General features: G+C 42.4%; 1 protein-coding gene across 20 annotated transcripts in view; it reads left to right on the top strand.

The window, feature by feature from the left end:
* RBM47 (RNA binding motif protein 47) overlaps positions 1–22,210 on the top strand; it is a 303,668-nt gene that overhangs the window by 41,973 nt on the left and 239,485 nt on the right. For all 20 annotated transcript variants that reach the window (XM_084971907.1, XM_084971928.1, XM_084971917.1 and 17 more), the window contains one exon: positions 21,555–21,658. The gene's annotated coding sequence lies outside the window, so the exon portion shown is untranslated. The remainder of the gene's footprint in view (positions 1–21,554; positions 21,659–22,210) is intronic.

Genomic DNA, 22,210 nt, shown 5'->3' with positions numbered 1-22,210 from the left:
CATGGATGAACCTTGAGGACATTGTACTAAATCAAATGAGCCAGTCACAAAAAGACAAATATTTATAGGAGGTATCCACAGTATTAAAATTCATAGAAACAGAAAGTAGAATGGTGGTTTCCAGGAACTAGGGAGAAGGAGAAACTGGGAGTAGTTGTTTAAGGGGAATAGAGATTGTGTTGCAAGATCAAAAAGTTCTAGAGACTGGTTGCAGAACAATGTGAATATACTGAACATTACTGAACTATTTTAAAATTATTTCTGGGGAGTTCCCGTTGTGGCTCAGTGGTTAAGGAGTCCGACTAGGAACCATGAGGTTGCAGGTCCGATCCCTGGTCTTGCTCAATGGGTTAAGGATCCAGTGTTGCCCTGAGCAGTGGTGCAGGTCGCAGATGATCCCGAGTTGCTATGGCTGTGGCATAGACCAGTGACTACAGCTCCGATTAGACCCCTAGCCTGGGAACCTCCGTGTGCCACGGAAGCGGCCCGAGAAATGGCAAAAAGACAAAAAAAAAAAGTCATTTCTGATGTACTGAATATTCTGAATATACTGAACATTACCGAACTATTTTTAAATCATTTAAAAATTATTAAGATGGTAAATTTTATGTTATATGTATATCACCAAGAAACCCCTCCCTTACACATTTTCTGCAGGCATGATTTTAACGACTATAAACACATACAAGTAACCTCCAGATCTTGTAACTCCAGTAAAACCTTTTTCCCTGATGTGATGATTTATATCTGTGATTACATGCTGGGCTTCTCTTATTGGGTTATATTCCAAAGGTGTTGGTTTTTTTTGTTTTTTTTTTTTGTTTGTTTGTTTTTGCTTTTTAGGGCCACACCTACGGCATATGGAAATTCCCAGGCTAGGGGTTGAACTTAAACTACAGCTGCCCAGCCTACACCACAGCCACAGCAATACAGGATCCAAGCCGTATCTGCAACCTACACCACAGCTCATGGCAACACTGGATCCTTACCCCACTGAATGAGGCCAGGGATCACTCCTGCATACTTATGGATGCTAATCAGATTCGTTTCTGCTTCACCGCAAAGGGAACTTCCTCCACTGGCTTTTCAAACTCAACATGTACATAACTATTTTACTCACAAACCTGGTCCTCCTCCTGTTTCCTATTCTGTGCCAGTGAATAAATGAATGCACCTTGAATTTATTTCACAGGGACCTAATATTCTGTATGATATCAAGATAATGGGTCATTTAGGTCATGTTATGTTTTTTTAACAATTTTATTGACATATAATTCACTTGCCATACAATTTACCCATCTAAAGTATACAATTCATGGCTTTTAGTATATTCTGGGAGTTGTGCAATATTAATCATAATCAGTTTTAGAATATCTTCATCACCTCCTTCCAACAAACCCGAAACTATTTAGCTATCACCCCCCCAATCTCATCTCTTCCAGCTCTAAGCAACCACTAATCTACTTTCTGCCTTTGTAGATTTGTCTATTTTGGACATTTCAGGTAAATGGAATCATATAATTTGTGCTCCTTCCTAACTATCTTCTTTCACTTAGTATAATGTTTTCAAGTTTTATCCATGTACTTCATTACTTTTTCTGGACAAGCAATATTGCATTATATGGATAAATCACATTTTGTTTATTCATTAATCAATGAACATTTGCATTTTTCTGCTTTTAAGCTATATCGAGTAATGCTGCTATGAACATTCATGTCTAAATTTTTGTGTGGGCATGTTTTCATTTCTCTGGAACATATATCTAAAAGTAAGAGAACTGATGGATCTAATGCTAACTATGTGTTTAACTTTGGGGGGAACTGCCACATGGTTTTTCACAGTGGCTACACCATCTTACATTCCCACCAGCAATGTATGTGGGTTCATATTTCTTTACATCCTCACCAGCACTTACTATTTTCCATTTTCCTGTTTGGTTGTGTCTTTATTCTAGCCATCCTAGTGATACCTAATGAAGTGGTATCTCATTGTGGGTTTGATTTGCATTTCCCTGTTGACTAATAGTGTTGAGCATCTTTTCATGTGCTTATTAGCCATTTGTATATCTTCTTTGAAGAAATGTCCAGTTGGAGAACATCCAGCTCCTTTGCCCATTTTTTTTCCTTATGGCCGCACCTGTGGTATATAGAAGTTCCTGGGCCAGGGATTGAATCTGAGATGCAGCTGTGGCACTGCCAGATTCTTTATTTAACCTGCTGTGCTGTGCAGGGGTTTGAACTTGTACCTCCGCAGTGACCTAAGCTGCTGCAGTCAGATTCTTAACCCGCTGTGCCACGTTGGTAACGCCTGTCCATTTTTAAGTTGGTTTTTTTGGTCTCATTATTGAGTTCTTTGTGAAGTCAAGATACAAGTCCCTCACACAAGCCCGTTATATGATTTGGAAATATTTTCTTCCATTCCGTGGGTTGTCTTTTCACTCTCTTGGTAGTGTCCTTTATACCACTAAAGTTTTTACTTTGGGTGATGTATATTTAAACTTTTGATGAAGTCCAGTTTATCTGTTTTTTCTTTTGTTGCTTGTGCTCTTTGGTGCCATATCTAAGAAATTTACTGAATCTAAGGTCACACATTTACTCCTGTATGTTCTTCTAAGAGTATTAAGTTTTGGCTCTTACATTTAAGTCTTTGATCCATTTTGCATTTTTATATATGATTTGATGTAGGGGTCAATTTTATTTTATGTTTTCTCCACGTGGATACCTAGTTGTCCCAGAAATATTTGTTTAAAAAAAGACAGTCCTTTCCTGTTGAATGGTCTTGTTATCCTTGTCAAAAACCAGTTGACCATAGATGTATGAGTTAATAAATATGGACTCGCAGTCCTATTCCACTGATCTACATATATATCTTATGCTAGTACCACACTACCTTTTTTTTTACTCAGTAAATTTTATTACATTTATAGTTGTACAACGACCATCACAACCCTGTTTTATAGCATTTCCATCCCAAACCCCAGAGCATCCCCCCACCCCCAACCTGTCTCATTTGGAAACCTTAAGTTTTTCAATCTGTGAGTCAGTATCTGTTCTTCTGTTCTGCAAAGAAGTCCATTGTGTCCCACACTGTCTTAAATATCATTGCTTTGTAATAAGTTTTTAAACTGAGAAACATGCGTTCTGCAATTTTGTTCATCTTTTTTTTTTTCCAAGATTATTATTTTTTATTTTTTGTTTTAGGGCTGCACCCGTGGCATATGGAGGCTCCCAGACAAGGGGTCGAATCAGAGCTACAGCCGCCAGTCTAAGCCAGAGCCACAGCAATGCAGGATCCGAGCTGCGTCTGCGACCTACACAGTTGCTCATGGCAACTCCAGATCCTTAACCCACTGATCGAAGCCAGGGGTTGAACCCGCAACCTCATGGTTCCCAGTCGGATTCATTTCTGCTGAGCTACAATGGGAACTCCTGTTTTGTAGTTTTCAGAGTGTAAGTTTTTCACTTCTTTTGTTATAATATACATAGATGTTTTCTTTTTGATGCTGTTATAAATGGAATAATTTCTTAATTTCATTTGAGATTGTACATCACAAGGATACAAAAATATAATTGATTTTTGTATAAATTGATCTTGTATCCTGCACTACAAACTTGTGCTTATTCATCATGTGCTTTGTTTACTTATGTTTGCACCCAAAATTATGAACCAAAAGAGTTTATAATTGTTGCAAAAGGTTACCATTTGGAAGTACTGAAGTAGGGGATTTAGAGGAATCAATTTCCAATTAAAACAGCATTTATTTATAAGTGTGGCTTTTGGAATCCCCTTGTGGTGCAGCAGAAGCAAACCCGACTAGGAAACATGAAGTTGTGGGTTCGATCCCTGGCCTCGCTCAGTGGGTTAAGGATCCGGTGTTGCTGTGAACTGTGGTGTGGGTCCAAGACGTGGCTCAGATCTGGCATTGCTGTGGCTGTGATGTAGGCCAGCAGCTGTAGCTCCAATTGGACCCATAGCCTGGGAACCTCTATATGCTGAGGGTATGGCTCTAAAAAGACAAAAGACAAAATGTGTGTGTGTGTGTGTGTGTGTGTGTGTGTGTGTGTGTGAGAGAGAGAGAGAGAGAGAGAGAGACTTTCACACCAAATTTTATTTCTACTACTTTTTTCAGGGAATTTTATTTATTTTTCATGAATTAACTGGAAGAAAGAGAATATAGGAATAATATTAGAAAACAAAATGCATTTTGTAAAATTTATTTTGTCACAATTTCAAATGAAATTAATACTTTTGCACTTAGCTAATAACTTTACTTATCAAACAAGCATTTTCTCAGTGGTTTGGTTTGTCAGAAACCTTGTAGATATCTGGTAACTTGTTTGCTTATGATTCTGGACAGCTATAGATAGAATTCAGATTGCTCCAGTCTAAATGTCAAGGTTTATATCAAGCAAAATTTTTTATAGTTTTTTTAACGTTTTAAATCAATCAAGATATTATTTTCAAAGAACAAGGCTCCAGTTTACATCAGTACCTTGAAAAAAATGAAGTTTTATTTCAATGGGGGATAATTATTGTGAAAGCATTTTTTGATATTATAACACTTTGGATTTGCACTTTGCTTTAAAATAAAGCACAATCTTTGTCTCCCTAAGCAGTTATGTTATTGAAAACTACTAAAATCATTTACGAATTCTTTGCAGCATCATAACACACTCACATATAAAGGCCACTCTGCTAGCCCCCACTAACTGTACTGATCATTTATAAAGGTGATTATACACCATATAGTTTCATATTACTTCTTTTGACTGCTATATTGTAGTGTCTGTTTTTAAATCAAGAATACAAATGAGTAGTATTCCATTGTGTATATATACAACATCTTCCTAATCCAATCATCTGTTGATGGACATTTGGGTTGTTTCCATGTCCCAGCTATTGTGAATAGTGCTGCAATAGATGTGGTATATATACACAATGGAATACTACTCAGCCATAAAAAAGAATGACATAATGCCATTTGCAGCAACATGGATGGAGCTAGAGAATCTCATACTGAGTGAAATGAGCCAGAAAGACAAAGACAAATACCATATGATATCACTTATAACTGGAATCTAATATCCAGCACAAATGAACATCTCCTCAGAAAAGAAAATCATGGACTTGGAGAAAAGACTTGTGGCTGCCTGATGGGAGGGGGAGGGAGTGGGAGGGATCGGGAGCTTGGGCTTATCAGACACAACTTAGAATAGATTTACAAGGAGATCCTGCTGAGTAGCATTGAGAACTTTGTCTAGATACTCATGTTGCAACAGAACAAAGGGTGGGGAAAAAAATGTAATTGTAATGTATACATGTAAGGATAACTTGATCCCCTTGCTGTACAGTGGGAAAATAAAAAAAAGAATACAAATGAGGGAGTTCCAGGATTAAGATGGTGGAGCAGAAGACCTGGAGCTCACCTTCTCTCATAAGACAACAAAATTACCACCAACTGCTGAACAACCTTCAACAAAACAGACTGAACACTATCAAAAAAGATATCCTACTCCAGAAGACAAAGAGAAGGCCACATCGAGAGGAGAGGAGGGGAGATTGTGTGATATAAGCAACCCCATAGCCACCAGGTGGGCAGCCCACAGACTGGAAAGGAGCTATATTGCAGAGGCTCACCCACAGAAGGGAGAGTTCTGAGCCCACGTCTGGTTCCCACTCCTGGGGAATCTGGCCTTGGGAGGAGGAGCCCCGGGAGCATTTGGCATTGAGGACCAGCGGGGCTTGTGCACAGGAGCTCCACAGGACTGGGGGAAACAGAGACTCCACTCTTGAAAGGCACACTCAGGCTTTCTTTCACGTGCACAGGGTCCCAGGGCAAAGCAGCGTCTCCATAGGAATCTGGGTCAGACCTGCCTGCAGTTCTTGGAAGATCTCCTGGGAAAAGAGGGGGTGACTGTGGCTTGTCATGGGGGAAGGACATTGGAGGCAGAGGTCTCAGGAATAATCATCAGCCTGAACTCCTTTAGGGGACATTTTGGCAAAATATGGTCCCACCCATCAGGGCTGAGAAGCCCCAGGTCAAACAACAAACAGAGTGGGAACAGAGCCCCACCCATCAGCAAACAGGCTGCCTAAAGACCCCCAGGCACACAGCCACCTCTAATCCTACCCAGAGACAAAGCCCCACCCATCAGAGGGATAAGAATGAGCACCACCTACCAATGGACAGGCACCAGTCCCTCCCATCAGGAACCCTGCAGCAAGCCCCCATATGAACTTCAGCCACAAGGGAGACAGACATCAGAAGCAAGAGAGGCTACAACCCTTTGCAGCCTCTCTGCAAAAAGGAGACCACACCAAAGATCTATACAAAACAAAAATGCAGAGAGTTACTACTCAGTTAAGGGCATAAGAAACCCCCCCAGAAAAACAGTTAAGAGATCTGGAGATTACCAACCTCCATGAAAAAGGCTTTAGTGTAGCACTGGGAACTATGTCTAGTCACTCATGATGGAGCATGATAATGTGAGAAAATAGAATGTGTACATGTATGTGTAACTGGGTCACCATGCCGTACAGTAGAAAATAATGTATTGGGGAAATAACAATAAAAAAAAAAGGCTTTAGACTAATGATAGTAGAGATGATTGAAGATCTTTGAGAAAGGAGTTCCTGTTGTGGTGCAGCAGAAACGAATCTGACTAGTATCCATGGGGATGTGCGCTCAATCCCTGGACTCACTCAGTGGGTCGGGGATTTGGTATCACTGTGATGTTTTTATTGATTGTCATATGAAGAGCAAGATGGGGAGTTCCTGTTGTGGCTCAGCAGTTTAAGGATCTGGATTTGTCCCTGCTTCGGCTCAGGTCACAGCTGTGGCACAGGTTAGATCTCTGGCCAGGGACTCCTACATGCCTCAGCCAAAAAAAAGAAAAAAAGAAAAGAAAAAAAAAGAGCAAGATGATAGTGGGCTAAAGTTTGCCTATGGAGAGAACTTTATATTGTGCATTCCTCTGAAGTAGGACATAAGAGAATTTATTTTCTATGTATAATCCATTCAGAGCCTAGAATATTGTCTGGAATGTTGTAAACTTTCAATATTGAATGATAAAAGAAGAGCCAATCGTCACATCTTCAAAGTAATGTTATATTAATTATATATAGATTACACAAATTTTCATTAGTGGAGAAGATTAAAGCAAATCTTTCTTTTAAATCCACTAATTCCAGGTTGGGACCACAAATACTGTAATTTAAAAACTTAACCTACTGCTTTCCTCCCCTGTTACCCTTTAGCCTAATATTTGCAGAGTTTGTAGTTAATAATAGTATACAATTTTGTGGCAGAGGGAAGGAAGCATTACCAACAGAAAGAGTGTATTGTATTGTTGCCATTGTGTTATAGATAAGGCATGTGGAGTAATAATGGCCGGCTTGACTTTAATTAAGAATGTTTCATAGCAGCCCTGGCTCATGGCTTTAAAATGCCCCCTTCCTCACGTATAATTAAATTATCTCCCTGTGGCTTTCATTATTTTCAATTCTTTATGTTGGGGTACAACCCATTAAGCTGAGTAAGCCCAAAAAAAGCATACTCCAGGTTCTTCTGTATTCTTAAAAAACTTTTTCATTTCTCCAGGTTTTGATTTCCTGCTTTAGGGTAGGGGTTGGCAAACTATGGATCACAAGCCAAAACCAGCCTATCACCTATTTTTATACAGTCCATGAGCCAAGAGTAGTTTTTGTATTTACAAGTGGTTGGGGAAAAAAATCAAAAGCAGAATATTTCATGGCATACAAAGTGATATAAAATTCAAATTTCAGAGTCCATAAACGAGGTGTTATTGGCACAGAGACAGGCTGATTTGTTTATGTATTTGCCTTTTTTGTTGTTCTTTTTCTTTTTTGACCGCCCAGAGGCATGTGGAGGTCCCCAAGCCAGGAAACAGATCTGAGGTGCAGATGTGACCTAAGCCACCGCTGCAGCTACGCCAGATCCTTAACCCACTGTGCCAGGCTGGGGATCAAACCTGCATCCCAGTGCTCCCATTGTGCCACAGAGGGAACCCCAGTTTATGTATTTCCTAGAGCTGCTTTCACACTAACGATGGCAGATTGAGCAGCTGTAACAGAGACCATATGCATCTCAAAATCTGCAATTTGCCAACAGGCCCTTTACAAAAAATGTTTGATGATCCCACTTCAGGCTGTTTAATGGATGAAAGAATTTTATTAAGCTATATGAAATGAAAATATATGTGAGATTTTAAATAAGTAAAAACAATGTTAGGTATTTCCCATGGATTAAGGGATAATCTTTAAAATGAATTTGGTGGAGTTGCTGCTGTGGCGAAGTGGGTTAAGAATCTGACTTCAGTGGGTTAGGTTGCTGAGGAGTCCCAGGTTCCATCTCCAGCCTGGCACAGAGGGTTAAAGAATCCCACGTTGATATAGCTGCCTCGTAGGTCCCAGTTGCAGCTGGGATTCAGTCCCTGGCAGGAAACTTCCATGTGCCGAGGGTGTGGCCATAAGAAAAAAAATGAATTTGGTGAGATAAAAGAATCTTCTAAATAAATAGCTAAGCCGGGTTTGCATCACAAATGTCCTGGCTGCTTCCTTCAAGAACTCTTTCTCAGGAGTTCGCGTTGTGGCGCAGTGGAAACAAATCCAACTAGGAAACATGAGGTCAATCTCTGACCTCACTCAGTGAGTTGAGGATCTGGCGTTTGCCGTGAGCTGTGGTGTAGGCCACAGACGAGGCTCGGATCCTGTGTTGCTGTGGCTGTGGCTTGGCCAGCAGCTGCAGCTCCAATTCAACCCCTAGCCTGGGAACCTCCATATGCCGCAGATGTGGCCCTCAAAAGCAAAACAAAAAGCAAAAAACAAACAAAAAACTGGTTCGGTGTTTTTTTGTTTTTTTTTTTTAAATTGATGTTCTAATATTCTGGCTTCATTCAGAATTTACCACAAAAAAATCAGAGAATGATGAGTCAGAGTCAATTCCACCTGATAGGGAGTCAGAGTGGAATTCTTGAGTTGATGAGAACCAGGTTTCAGTTTTGATTCCACCACTTATTGCCCAGGAAATACAGTATTTAACATCTTTTCAGCCTCATTTTTCCCATCCGTAAGTGACAGTAACGACATTCAGACCAGACATGAAGGCACCGCCAGTATTAGTTTAGTGCCTTTTTTTCAACCTAATATTCTTTATTTATTAACTAATTTTTAGTGGAAGTAAAGACAAACTACTTTTCTATTGACAAAAATAAAGTGCCCCATTAAATAATTTTTATGGAAGTATAGTTGATTTATTATTGTTATTATTTTGTCTTTTGTCTTTTTAGGGCTGCCCCCACGGCATGTGGAGGTTCCCAGGCTAGGGGTCTAATCAGAGCTGTAGCCGCTGGTCTACGCCAGAGCCACAGCAATGCCATATCTGAGCCATGTCTGTGACCTACACCACAGCTCACAGCCAACACCGGATCCTTAACCCACTGAGTGAGGCCAGGGATCGAACCCGCAACCTCATGATTCCTATTTGGATTCGTTTCCACTGCGCCACGATGAGCACTCCGAAGTATAGTTGATTTATAATGTTGTATTAATTTCTGCTGTACAGAAAAGTGATTCGGTTATATGTATATATACATTTTGTTTTAGTCTTTTCCATTATGGTTTATCACGGGACATTGAATATAGTTCCCTGTGCTCTGCAGTAGGACCTTGTTTTTCATCCCCTCCATGTGTAATAGCTTATGTCTGCTAACCCCAACCTCCCAGTCCATCCTATTCCCCCAACCCCCTTCCCCTTGGCAACCATAAGTCTGCTCTTATCCACGAGTCTGTTTCTGATTTGCAGATAGGTTCATTTGTATCATATTTTAGACTCCACCTATAAGTGATATCTTATGGTAATTGTCTTTCTCTTTCTGATTTACTTCACTTAGTGTGATAATCCGATAATCTCTAGTTGCATACATGTTGCTGCAAATGGCATTATTTTTTCTTTTATTTTGTTCTTTTTTTAAATTTATTTTGTTTTTTTTATGGCTGAGTACATATCCATTGTATATATATATGTACCACATCTTCTATGTCCAGTCATGTGTCAATGGACATTTAGGTTGTTTCCAGGTCTCAGCTACTGTGAATAGCGCTACTATGAACATTGGGATACATGTATCTTTTTGAATTAGTTTTGTCTGGATATATGCCCAGGAATGGGATTGCTGGATCATATGGTAACTATCTTTAGTTGTCTAAGGAAACCCCAAGCTATTTTCCATAGTGAAATTGCCCCATTTTTTGATATGCAAAATAAGGGATTATTGGAGTTCCCGTTGTGACTCAGTGGGTTACAAACCTGACTAGTATCCATGAGGATCCCTGGCCTCTCTCAGTGGGTTAAGGATCCTGTGTTGCCGTGAGCTGTGATGTAGATTGCAGATGGAAGTTCCCAGGTTAGCTATGGAGCTATAGCTGCCGGCCTACACGGCAGCCACAGCAACAAGGGAGCCGAGCCGTGTCTGTGACCTACACCATAGCTCACGGGAATGCTGGCTTCCTGACCCACTGAGTGAGGCCAGGGAGAGAACCCACATCCTCATGGATCCTAGTCGGGTTCATTAACCCCTGAGCCACGAAGGGAGTTCCCTACATGGCTATGTTTTCTTAAGTATTATTCAAAATACATGTTAAAGTTCTTTTTTTTTTTTATTTTGTCTACTTGCAAAATGTCTCCCATTTTGTCTCCTTTTGTGTATCTTTGGTCTCACACAAATGTGTTTTGTGTATCTAATTTTTTAAAGCAGACCATTTCTTGGGGGACTTATTAAAAACTTAATAAGTTTGGAATTCCCATAGTGGCTCAGTGGTTAACAAACCCGGCTAGTAACCATGAGGTTGCAGGTTCGATCCCTGGCCTAGCTCAGTGGGTTAAGGATCTGGCGTTGTGGTGAACTGTGGTGTAGATTGCAGATGGGGCTTGGATCCCGTGTTGCTGTGGCTGTGTCGTAGGCCAGTGGCTACAGCTCCGATTTAACCCCTCGCCTGAGAACTTCCCTATGCCTCGGGTTCAGCCCTAAAAAGCAAATAAATTAATTAAATTTAAAAAATAAAATTTATGAAAAACAGCCTTTACTTAAGATTTTTCAGGTAATTGATCATGCTGCAGTGATGAGGGAAGGCGAATTAGGATTATAACATCTAGAAAAGACATTCCAAAATATAATCACGCAATTTGTTAATATAATATATATTTATTCCAAAGTATATTAAAAAATATTAAATACCAAATGGACTTTCAGGATTTGTAAAAATCTGAGCTTTCTTCCAAAAAAGAAATCACTCCAGACAGTAGATTCACTGGAGACTTGATTTTATGTACCACATTTGATCGATGGATTATCCAATTCAACCAATTTCTGGAGCCCTTAGACTCAGAGTATGCAAGGATGAGCCAAACAGACATATGGAAGGAAATGTCAGGAGTAGAAATGACCTGGGAGAAGGCCTTGTACGAGAAAGAACTGAAATAAAAGCAATGTGGCTGGAGGAGAAAGAGGCAGATGGAGGGCAGTACGAAAAAGAGAGAAGTGGGCCAGGGCTCAGTCTGACAGAAACTTTGAGGCCAGAGGATGGACTTGAACTTTCTCTTAAGAGCAAGGAAAGCCTGAATTCCCGTCGTGGCTCAGTGATTAACGAACCCGACTAGTATCAATGAGGATATGGGCTCGATCCCTGGCCTTGCTCAGTGGGTTAAGGATCTGGCATTGCTGCAAGTTGTGATGTAGTTCAAAGATGAAGCTCAGATCTGGTGTTGCTGTGGCTCTGGTGTAGGCCAGCAGCTGCAGCTCTGGTCCAACCCCTAGCCTGGGAACCTCCATATGCCATGCATGTGGTCCTAAAAAGACAAAAAACAAAACAAAAAAGGAAAAAAAAAAAAAAAAACCACACGTGAAAGCCACTTTAAGGTGGGGGTTGAAAAGGGATGATGACAAGATCAGACTGCTTTGAAGAATCTGATGACTGGAAACAAAACAAATGGATGGAAGCCTGTCTAGGGAGAATCATGGGAACCAATCTGGGAAATACTCAGGCAACTGAGAAACACACAAGGTATTTCAAAAATAAAGTTGATTTTTATAGCATTTCATAACACAGCCTCAAGAAGTTTTCCAACACAGCAGCCAGAAGGATTCTTTAAAAAGTCAGATCCTGGAGTTCCCCTTGTGGCTCAGAGGAGATGAACCTGACTAGTATCCATGAGGATGTGGGTTCTATCCCTCGCCTTGCTCAGTGGGTTAAGGATCCAGCGTTGCTGCGAGCTATGGTGTAGGTCGAAGACAAGCCTCGGATCCTTCATTGCTGTGGCTGTGGTGTAGGCCGGCGGCTACAGCTGCGATTGGACCCCTAGCCTGGGAACCTCCATATGCCGCCGGTTCGGCACTTAAAAAAAAAATAGTCAGATCCTATCATTTCCCTGCTCAAAAACTTCCAGTGGGCCCCATCTCACTCAAGCCTAACATTGGCCTACCGGGCCCTAGCTATTCCTTCTACATGCCAACCCTGTAGCCCAGCATTTGGCCCTGCTGTCCCTTCTGCCTGAAATTCTCTTCTCATCAGACATCCCCATGGCTCCTTCCCTCGTTTTCTTCAAGTCTCTGTTCAGATGTCATTATCGGTGGGCTGCACCTTACCAACCCTAAACAACATATGTGAGAGAGTACCTCCTGCCTTTCCTCGTATCCTGTTCTCCACAGCCCTCAGCACCCGCTGATGTACTATTTATTTATTTGCTTGCCATTTCTCTCCTCACTAAAATGTAAGCTCTGTGAGGGCAGGGACTTTGGCTTGTTCCCTGCCATATCCTCAGCACTGTAGGTGTTCAGTGCTTATTTGCTGATTGAAGATGAATGAGGGATGGACTTGATGACCTCTCTACCTTCTCCCCCAGCTCTCTGACTGCAGTTTGGCGAATCCCGACCAGCACAACATATTCTGCTACTTCGCGCGGAGCTTCCTGCCACCCCGCCCCTTCCCTCCCCCCCAACCCCTGCCCTTGGGCAAAGTTCCCAGAATTGTGAACAATCTCTCCCATCTCCTTCCCCCCCCCCGCCCCCACTCAGGTATCTACAAGAAACTGTGCCAACCCTTTACCCAGTACCAACCCTTTCCAATGCCAGCTACCTTCTCCCCGACGCTTGTGCTTTACCAAAGGATGAGGGAGCAGATGAAGATGGCTGGGAGCCACGAAGGCTAGAGTGGGGGCAACATTTGGTGGCTGCAGCCCAAATGCAGAGCTTTGGAACTCCTCCAAGAACCACACGGCGTAGCTGCTGCCAGAACATAAAATTGTTTTCTATACGCTGCAGAGAACCTTCTGGCCATACGATGCAGAGATCACCAATCCTGTGGAGGAGTGCCTCTACGTTGGTTGTGGAACAGATGTGCCCCATGTGTTGAGCTCACCTGATGTGCTAGTTATTGTCTTAATTTTTTTTTTTTTTTTTTTTTTTTGTGCTTTTTAGGGCCGCACCCAAGGCATGTGGAGGTTCCTAGGCTAGGGGTTGAATCAGAATTACAGCTGCTGGCCTACACCACAGCCACAGCAATACCAGATCCAAACCACGTCTGAGACCTACACCACAGCTTACGGCAAGGCCAGATCCTTAACCCACTAAGCAGGGTTAGGGATTGAACCTGTGTCCTCATGGATTCTAGTCTGGTTCATTAACCACTGAGCCAAGATGGGAACTGCTATTTATTGTCTTTAGATTTTGGAGAAGAAACCAAACAAATGGAATTTTTAGACTTTCTCAAAAGCACTGGTAATTATTTTATTTAAGCACAAAGCAGAGAAAAGAAGTTGGGTGAGGATTCAAAAGATCTAGTTTGAATCCCACCTTGTGACTTGGTGTGTGCTATAGCCCTGGGCGAGTAACTAACCCTTCATTGGCTACAGTTTCCCATCTTTCAATAGGAATAACTATTCCTGCTCTCCCCAACCTCTCAGGGATGCTGTGAGGATCAAGAGACAACAGTGCATATTTGGTGAACTGTACCATACTCTTTATACACAGAGATTTTTATGAGCATCCACATAATGGTGGCATTGCTCAAATGCCTGACAAAGTGAAAGAGTGATCTCTCTTCATCCAGTAATGAAAGTTCAACAGAGGTGAGGAAAGGAATTCTGATGCATTTTTGGACTTTGGATTTCCATGGAAACCATCAGCACCCTACCTATTGCCTGTAGAGAGATACTCAATTACAGATGTGTTTTATGGCATAGACAAATTGACTGCCTCTAGTTAGTTGATCTCTTTTAACTGAAAAAAGATGGATTCACATAGTCATGCTGACTATTTGAAATTATGGCTCTCAAAAGTATGTACTTTTTTAAATAAATGGTTGTTTTGACTGTGTTGTGTGCGTGTGTGTGCATCCAGAAATGCTTTAAAAATACACTCCACATAATTTTAACCTAAGCAAATAGTTTAAGATCGCAAAGCAAAGTACAATATTACGAAAGAAAATATCATCTTTGTTGAAAAGCTAAAAGAGGCTCTTAACATAGTGTTCATCTGTCATTTGCAAACATGAGGTTACTGTGTAAATCTAGAGAAGTGGTGAGACTGTTCCTGTGTTTCTAGGAGAAAGAATTGGTGACCATTGGTGAAATTCCAAATAAAAGCCCTACAGCAAGTAGAATTCAGTGATCTATGTCTCTTCCCCCACACTGGAAAGACTTGAGACTTATCTAAGAGAAGCATCTAAAACTGCCTTGGGTGGTTGATTCTGAGAATTAGGCCAGCCTCCTACACTGCATTACCCTAACATGATGTCCCAATGTTCAGTCTCCAAAGGGTCATCATCCACTGTGGGACTGAGCCACTGCCCTGGCGTCTTTTTAAACATGCCTTTCATGACGCAGCAGTTCCTCTTCAGGAAGAGGATGGGGGAGAGGGTGGAATCCTGCCTGCAATGGAGACCTTGATTACAGCTATGCCTTGGTCACAGGAAGATAAAACTAAACTGCTGAAATAAGGGCTTGAGTTTATCTGTGACTCTCAAGCAACTGTGATAGTCCCGCCTGCATGGCATGGAACTCTAATGTGGCACAGCTCACTGAAACCCTCACATTTGTAAGGATTTCTTTCTTTTTACAGCTGCACCTGCAGCATATGGAAGTTCCCAGGCTAGGGGTCAAATCAGAGCTGCAGCTGCCAGCCTATGCCACAGCCACAGCAACGCCAGCCAGATCCTTAACACCAGCCAGATCCTTAACCCACAGCAAGGCCAGGGATTGAACCTACATCCTCACAGATACTATATTGACTACTTAACCCGCTGAGCCACAACAGGAACTCCCATTGTTTGTAAGGTTTTCTGAGCAATCCGATGTAACTGTGGGTTTCTCCTAATTTGCTGATGAATGTTTGCTGTAGCTGGGAGGGGACTGGTGTGTATGTGGTGGTTCTGCCTGTGTCACTTGAGGTCATTGTTCTGTCCTCTCTGGAGCTGAAAATCCCACTCTTCAAACCTGCCCCTCAATTCCTGGTTGTTCATTTTTTTGGCAGCCTACGGATCCTATTGTCCTTCCATGTGTGTCTTAATCATGAGACACATGAAGCTTGTGAAATGGAATATCCACATTATATAATTTGCAATAATCAGCTCTGGGCAGATTTCTACAAAATGTATGTCCGTAACTTCCTTCAATATCCTGAGACATTTTACAAAGAATCATTGTCAGTGTTCCAGAGAGAAAGAAAAATGAGATAGTTATCTATACTATTTCTCCATTCTAGTATTGCATGTGCCTGGAAGCCAACCAGATTTCCAACAGGGTTTAAAATGTCAGCCAGAATGTACTGAATATGTAGTAGAGGCTAAAGTTAAATTTCCTTTGGTTTACCAGGTCAAGCTGGGCTTGGGGTGAGTTGAAGGGAAAGGAAGGGGTCACTGGTCTAATAATATAACTCATTGTCCTCTCGTATATCTTTTATTACTTTCTCCTTCAATCTGTGCCCTTCTGTGCTTTTTATTATATTCTGAGAGTTAGGCAATATTCAAATCTACCTAGTGACATCTTGTTTGAATATGTTGTAAGAAAAATTACCATGAAAAAGAAAATTAGTCATCAAATCGCACACATTTCTCTACACCATGAAAACATATAAGTGAAGCAATTCAAACAATTTCTCTATATGCTCCCTAAATTGAACAAAGATGTGGAGTTCCCCAATGAGAATGAATTTGCCTATATCAGTCCCAGAGAGCATGACTTTGTTTGAAATTCAAACGGACAAGGATGTTTTCTGTTTGGTGAAAACCAATTTCTACTCTTAAGCTGCAAACAAAGCTGCTAAGTTCCCATGTCCTGGACCCATTTGAGTGTTCCTGGAAACACTCCAGATTCAACCCAGCATGGCAAGAAGCACGGGCTGCTGGGACATTTCTTGGGCCACATCTATAGCTGAAAGAGCTCTTCAGAGCTCTCTGCACCTGTCTCCCTGCTGATGTTGGCAGAAACAGAGCCATTACTGCTGAGGTACTAAACTTAAAAAAAAAAAAAAAAAAAAAAAAAAAAAAAAAAATTAAAAAAAAAAAAAGGCTTTTGGCAATATCCAGGCTCTTTATCTTCTGCCATGCTCCTTCTCTTTCTTTCCTTCCTTTTTTTTTTTTTTTAAGGGCTGCACCCGAAGCATGTGAAGGTTCCCAGGCTACACCACAGCCACAGCAATGCTAGATCCAAGCTGCATCTGTGACCTACACCACAGCTCACAGCCAGGCCGGATTCTTAACCCACTGAGTGAAGCCAGGAATCGAACCTGCATCCTCAATGGATGCTAGTCAGATTAGTTTCTGCTGAGCCACGATGAGAACTCCCTCCTTCTTTATCTTAATGTTCAAGAGCTGCTAGTGGTCACTAGCTCAGCTCCCCTCCCTCTGCATCATCTCCAGGATTGAAATCCTGCCATCAAGGAGTTCAAGTTTCCTCGGCTCGGAGTAAAGAATCACCATGATTCTGTGCTTTCTACTTCTGAGGAATTTCAGCTACCTTCTTATATACATGGCTTAATTATAGGGGCGAAGTTTATGTGATTGAGGTGCCATGACTTCACCTCATACTTTAAACATAGACAATTAGAATTTATTGCTTGATTCATGTGAGTAAAGCTATGTAAGTTTCATGATTATAGACATGTGGACCTGGGTGGGGTACTCAGGTTAAGTCTCCTGCCTCGAACCAGAAACGGACATTAACTATCTTTCAAAAATGGTTTGTGGAGTTCCCGTCGTGGTGCAGTGGTTAACGAATCCGACTAGGAACCATGAGGTTGCGGGTTCGGTCCCTGCCCTTGCTCAGTGGGTTAAGGATCCGGTGTTGCCGTGAGCTGTGGTGCAGGTTGCAGACGCGGCTCGGATCCCGCGTTGCTGTGGCTCTGGCGTAGGCTGGTGGCTACAGCTCCGATTCGACCCCTAGCCTGGGAACCTCCATATGCCGCGGGAGCAGCCCAAAGAAATAGCAAAAAGACAAAAACAAAAACAAAAACAAAAATGGTTTGTCTATCCCAATTGACCTCAGAAAAAATGTAAACAAACAGGAGTTCCTGTCATGGCGCAGTGGAAACCAATCTGACTAGATACCATGAGGTTGTGGGTTTGATCCCTGGCCTTGCTCAGTGGGTTGAGGATCTGGCGTTGCCATGAACTGTGGTGTAGGTTGCAGATGCAGCTCGGATCCTGAATTGCTGTGGCTGTGGTGTAGGCTGGCAGCTGTAGCTCTGATTCGACCCTGGGAACCTCCATATGCCGCAAATGCAGCCCTAAAAAGCAAAAAAAAAAAAAAAATGTGTGTGTGTGTGTATAAACAAACAAAAAACTGGACACTTTTTTTGTCTTTTTTTAGGGCTGCACCCTCAGCACACAGAAGTTCCCAGGCTAGGTGTTGAATCGGAGCTATAGCTGCAGTCCTGCACCACAGCCACAGCAACATGGGATCTGAGTCACATCTGTAGCCCACACCACAGCTCATGGCAATGCTGGATCCTTAACCCACTGAGTGGGGCCAGGGTCTGAGCCTGTATTCTCATGGATGCTAGTCAGGTTCTTTACCAGTGAGCTACAATGGAAACTCTTGGACATGTTTTTTTAAGATGAGAGTCTGACTTCCTTATCCCAGTGCCTCTCTTTGGGAAAAGGGGAGGCAGTGACATAAATCTTATCAGTATTCCTTCTCTTGGTGGGAGACTTTCCTTAAAGAAAATTTAGTCTGGGAAGTTCCCATGTGGCGCAGTGGAAACAAATCCAACTAGTATCTATGAGGGCGTGGGTTCGATCCCTGGCCTTGCTGGTTTGGGGACCTGACATTGCCATGAGCTATGGTGTAGGTCTCAGATGTGGCTCAGATCCCATGTTGCTGTGGCTGTGGTGTAGGCTGGCAAATTAACTCAATTCAACCCCTAGCCCAGGAACTTCCATATACTGTGGGTGAAGCCTAAAAAGAAAAAAAAAAAAAAGGTAATTTAGTCTGATCCCTCTTTTCTACAGATGAAGGAAGGGTAGCCCAGAAAGTCTTGAGAAATTATAGGTGTTTGGTAGAAATCCAACACCAGAACTTCAGACTCCCTATGTCTCCCCCAGTGCTCTCAGCACTGCATTCCATGCCTCTGGGTCACTAAAGCATCTTGGGCAAAATTTTATGCAGCGTTTTCAGCCATTCCATACTGGCCTCTGGAGTGTTGTCCTTGTGCTAAAATAACATCTGTCTTTTCTACTCTTTGCACAAGGCCAGTACTCATAGCCAGGCCATACTTCCCCAAAGACTGCAGAATACTTCTGCACTTTGAGGAAGGCTGTGGCCAGAAGAGTGGTGGGGTAGGGCAATAGTTTTCAAATGCTTTCACAAGGTAAGAAATACCTTTACATTGTGACCCAAATTTCAAATAACATGACTTTGAAGATGCAAGTATATGTATACAATGTAACTAAAATAAGTTCCATGGGAAGTTCCCATTGTGACTCAGTGGTTAACAAATCCAACTAGTAACCATGAGGTTTCCGGTTTGATCCCTGGCCTTGCTCAGTGGGTTAAGGATCCAGTGTTGCCGTGAGCTGTGGCGTAGGTTGCAGACGCGGCAGATCCCACGTTGCTGTGGCTCTGGGGTAGGCTGGTGGCTACAGCTCTGATTAGACCCCTAGCCTGGGAACCTCCATATGCCGCAGGTGTGGCCCTAAAAAGACAAAAGACAAAAAAAAAAAAGTTCCACAGAAAACCACTCACTCTTACTATTTCAATGAATTCTGCTCTATTTTATTATATATATATATATAAGATAAATATATGTATATATAATTTGTGACCCATTGAATTGATTCTATGTCCCTTTATGAGTGGGGCATGAGTCTGTGGCTCTGCCTAGTGAGGATGTACCTAATTTTCCTCATCATGCTATTCCTGCCCCAAAAAACCAAGCATCTTTATTTTTCAAAGTGGATCCAGCCATACCCTATAAAACATTTCACTGGGAGCCATCTTGGTTGGTTCTCATCATGATCAAAGGACGTTCCTATGGGCAGGTCCATGAGTGTGTCCTAGGAGAGCAGATGCTCTTTGAGGACTGGGCTTGTGTCTCCTCTTTCAAGCCGCTGAACTGTCTTTCGGGTTCCCTCCCCATCTCCCTTCCCAAATAGGAGTAATCAATCAATGGTTGCAGACCAACCTATTCTACTCCATGCTGTGACCTTGAGCAAGTCACTTAAATGCTTTGATCCTCAGTCCCCTAATCTATAAAATGAAAAAAACTAATTCCATCTCACAAGGGTGTTGTGAAAGGCAAAAAATATATTAAATGAGAAACTGCCTTCTCAACTTTCAAGTAAAATGTTAGGTATAATTATAATTTTACCTCTCACATTATACGTCATGACACATTAAAATGAAACAAACAATGACAAAGCCAACCGACGCTCTGGCTCTCCTGGTGCTTCTTACAACTCTCTGGTATTTAATAAACTAACAAACACAGTAATACAGTCTAAAAGCAGATTATTAAATCTCTCAATCGCTATACAAAGTTATATGTTGTTGCCATCAAACTGCCTTAAAACTTATTGGTTTAAATTCATAGAGAAAGAAAGTAGAACAGTGGTTACCAGCGGCTGGGAAGAAGGAGGAACGGGGAGTGAGTGTTTAGTGGGGACAGAGTTTCAGTCTGAGATGATAAAAACATTCTGGAGTAGATGGCGGTGACCGTTGCACCACAATGTGAATGTACTTGAGGTCACAGAACTCTGTACCCTTAATGGTTAAAACGATCATTTATGTTGTGTATATTTCACAATAGAAAAGAAACACTTAGTGACCTAAACCACAGCCCTTTCAGAGTCAGGATTTGGGACAGCGCTTAGCATGTTTGGCTCATCTTTGCCCTTTGTGGTGTCTCCTGGGACCGTTTATGTGGCTTCAGTGACCACTGTGATGCTGGCTCTTAGCGGAGATGCCTGTGTTCTTCCCGCGGCTTTCAGCCTCCCAGGCTTCTCTCTACCTGTGGCCTCTCTCTGCAGCAGGACAGCCTGGACTCCTTACAAGGCAGTTGGGTTCTGAGAGAGAAAGCAGAAGCTCCTCTAGAAGGTTGCCTCCACTATAGGCTCCTGGTCAGGCAAAGCTGTGATGCTGACACAGATTGAGTGAGGAAGGGGACTGCACCTGGGCATGAATTCGGGGAGGCACGATTCACATAGGGCCACTTTGGGACCATCTGCTGTAGCTTCTAAGCCGCTCTGGTCACATCACTCCTTGCTCTGCTTATCTTTTTTTTTTTTTTTTTTTTGGTCCTTTTTAGGGCCACACCCATGGCATATGGAAGTACCCATGGCATATGGAAGTTCCCAGGCTAGGGGTTGAATTGGAGATGTAGCTACCAGCCTACACCACAGCCAAAGCAATGCCAGATCCAAGCCGAGTCTGCAAGCTACATCACAGCTCTGGTGAACACCAGATCCTTAACTCACTGAGCGAGGCCAGGGATTGAACCCTCATCCTCATGGATCCTAGTTATATTCAGTGTCACTGAGCCAAACAGGAACTCCACTCTGCTTATCTGGAATTCTGTTCTAGTGCAATGTCTAGGGGTTAGCAGTGTCAGGTAGTGGGCAAGAGGATGGGCTTTTGCAGGAGGCTTCAAATGTTGGTTCTGCCATTTGTTGGTGGTGTGGCAAGTTATTCATCATCTCCGAGGCTCAGTTTTCTTATCTATAAAATGGGAATGGCCATAGTCTTTATCTCGTTGTGCTGTTGTGAGTATTGAAAGAGTGAATCTGAGTAGAACACTTAATACCACTGCTTGGCACAAGGTAAGAACTGTATAAGCATTTGCGGTTGTTGTTATTGTTGTTTTGTCCTTTTGGTTATAAAACAAATAAGGGTGATATGGTGGGAAAGGGGATATTTAGGGCTACCTAAGCAAGTTTCCAGCCTTTCTGCCTTAAGTACCCAGGCCCTCCCTGCCTCACAGAGTTCTCACTTACATCTAAATCCCTTGCTGACATTTAAGCCTCTTTCCTTTTGTTCTGTTCACAGGAGACATGGAGAACAGCTGATCAACATCTCCTCGTAATAATCCCCTGAACACCTGAAGACAGCTGTGAGCGCTAAAAGATTTGCCGAGGCTAATCTGAACACAGGTAATTGAGTTGATGGTATCTTCAAATGCGCATAAACCTGTGCCTGGGCACAGTGGTGGGTTGTTAACAGACACGGCTCGCTTCCCTTCGCCCCCTTAGGAGCTGGAGAGGTGGGTCTCATCTCCCCTGAATGCAGTTAGAGAGCGAGTCTCCCCTTTCAGAGCAGAAACCTGGAGCGGATTCCTGAGGAGGAGGGCAGTGTAAGCAGAGGCTGAGAGGTGCCATGTGTACGGCACTTAGCTGGTTCAAAAGAAGAGCTAAACCCAGGAACTGATCGTGTTGAGAGGTTAATTAGCACCTACTGTTTATTTCAGTGAGTTCTCCCGAGCTCACCAGTGGCCCTAGGGCCTAATTCAATAGGCACTTGTCAATCCTCAGCTTCCTGGACAGTCCTGTTGCATTTGTCACCCTCTTCTGTTTTGGTGTGAGGCAGGATATTGGAGGGTTTTGTGTTTTTTTTTTGCAAATATTGCAGCCAGAATGCCTGGATACTAACTAGTCCTGGTTCTGCCACTAACCATCTGCCTGGCCTTGTGCAAGTTACTTGGCCAG

The sequence above is a fragment of the Sus scrofa genome, chromosome 8 (genome assembly GCF_054392235.1).
Source record: "Sus scrofa isolate SSC_HxYL_T2T_F1_AM1 chromosome 8, Sscrofa_HxYL_maternal_Yorkshire_Landrace_v2.0, whole genome shotgun sequence".
NCBI classification, from domain to species: Eukaryota; Metazoa; Chordata; class Mammalia; order Artiodactyla; family Suidae; genus Sus; species Sus scrofa.
This window is presented reverse-complemented; position numbering and strand designations above follow the sequence as displayed.